This window comes from Octopus bimaculoides, chromosome 2 (assembly GCF_001194135.2).
Source record: "Octopus bimaculoides isolate UCB-OBI-ISO-001 chromosome 2, ASM119413v2, whole genome shotgun sequence".
In the NCBI taxonomy this organism is placed as follows: Eukaryota; Metazoa; Mollusca; class Cephalopoda; order Octopoda; family Octopodidae; genus Octopus; species Octopus bimaculoides.
The window spans coordinates 103,458,583-103,460,966 of NC_068982.1; the positions used below are offsets into that span (position 1 = coordinate 103,458,583).

At 32.6% G+C, this 2,384-nt stretch overlaps 1 protein-coding gene across 1 annotated transcript in view; it reads right to left on the bottom strand.

The window, feature by feature from the left end:
* Positions 1-2,384, bottom strand: part of LOC106875979 (hemicentin-1) — a 169,990-nt gene that overhangs the window by 24,083 nt on the left and 143,523 nt on the right. The gene's annotated exons all lie outside the window — the stretch shown is intronic.

Genomic DNA, 2,384 nt, shown 5'->3' on the forward strand with positions numbered 1-2,384 from the left:
GTGTGTGTGTGTGTGTGTGTGTGTGTGTGTGTGTGCGTGTGTGTGTATGTATATATATCCACACACACACATACACACACGGACGCACGCGCGCATGCGTTCATATAATTCGATGCAGTTCCTATTTGTCAGAATCTACTTGACGAAATTTAACAGAATTTTATCAGCAGCAAAAATTGCATACCATCACTTCTTGGAGCTCAAGTTGATAAAGAATTAAATAGTATCAACATGTTGAAAAAAAAGCCATGGAAATTGTTTACACCCAAAGAATATAAAACACATTTGATAAACGTTAATTTAAACAATAACAATTGATGCACGACATCTGTCTATATTAGTTTAAGTGTTGAAAGAGAATGTACATACGGGCGTAAAGTCCCAGTCATTAGTATATTAATTAAATTGAAGATATACTCAACGATGTTCGACGCAGGACTAAACACACTTCATTTATGAATAGTTAAGAGTCAAAGATATACAGATTTATAAAGTGTTTCATGTATGATATAATCAAATATTTACCTCAGAAGGAGAAGATAATTTATTAATGAAATTAGATGTCCCATTAAATATAAATATGAGGAGTTTATTTTTATGACGTTTATAAAATATAATACAATATGCTTCAACACACTCTTTAGACGAAATAAATCGATTTTATTATAGTGAGTGTGCATCTGATTGCAGATGATAAACTGTTTGCCCCTTAGCCTTAGTTTTCGTTGTACTGAGTCGGCTATATTGTATTTCAAGTTATTCGCTTCAAAGATTTATCTGCTGTTATTAAGAAATGAAGGAAAAAAAAGAACAACTTCCCCTCGTTCTTTAGTTTATGGCTATGGTCATAGAGCGCAAAATAGCAATAGATATAAAAGTCTGTAGAACAGACTTCAAATGACCAATGTCATGTGTTGCTTTCAGTACAACCATAAATTGTAAACTTCACGAATGTAAATATTAGATAGGTCAAAACAGAGTTACATTTTCCGGTAGAGTAAAAATGCATTTGCATTAACGTAACTTTGAAGTGTATTATTTAACAGAATGTAATGCAATGATCATTAAGAAAACGAGAACAATGTACAACAATTGTGTATAAGCTCCCCCCCCCAAAAAAAAAGACAACACTAAGTCAATATTTATGACTTCAATCCATAACTTAGTAACTATTCCTACATAGTACACTCATTATACATTTTCCGTTGATATTGCTTAATCAAATAATACAATAGAAAACAGTTACAAAGATTAGAAGCAACTTAAAACAAAGAACAAAGAACATTGTAATACGCACACATCTATCAACACTAAGATTTAGTGGAACGTTGATAAAATAATTCCAACAAGGGTACGTACAAACAAGCATTAAGAAAACAGAAGAAAATAAAATGAATAATAAAACTAAACAATTTTGTAAACTGGAACGACTGTGGAACTGCGTTTCCTACAAGAAAAATGGGAACACACACACACGTATGTGTGTGTATGCATGCGTGCGTGTATGTATGTATGTATGTATGTATGTATGTATGTATGTATGTATGTATGTATGTATGTATGTATCTATCTATACATACATACATACATACATACATACAAACATGATGGCCGTCCAATGGTCTTCCTCAGTCACGAGTGGACGGCCATCATGTATGTATGTATGTATGTATGTATGTATGTATGTATGTATGTATGTATGTATGTATGTATGTATGTATCTATCTATCTATCTATCTATCTATCTATCTATCTATCTTAACCATGATAGTTTGTTATAGTTTCAGATCTACGTATATGCTGAGTAGTTTTTTTTTATAAACACCATTATTTTTACCTCATATTTCATTTGATCCCTTCTCTGTTACACCCTTACCCTTCCAGTTTTACCCTGTCTCCTGAACTTCATAAATCCCACAAGTTGAAATTTACAAAAGAAACTATAGCCGAACAGCTGTGTTAACCATTCGAAGCTCTGTCTCTATTCACGTCACTCGAGCTCATTGCTTAAGGAATATTTCAGTGACAGCCATGACATAGTGTTGTGTAATATGATCTGTTAGAGGAGGGAACTGAGATAACTGCCCACACTTTTCCTGATTTATTTATTACTATTGTTATTGTCACGCACTCCAACCCCGACTTCCATAAATAGTCACATGGAAATAAAACGATTGCTTTCTTTTATTCTCTTCTGCAGTTTTTGCTTGTTTGTTTTTTTTTTATCTGAAGTTCTGTTATGTTTTTTACACAAGGAATTTTCAAATGAAGATCTTTCTCTATTTCTCTGTTTTTCTTTCCATCGTATCCATTTTTTCAACTTACTTTCGCACCCACTCTATCTATCTATCTATCTATCTATCTATCTATCTATCTATCTATCT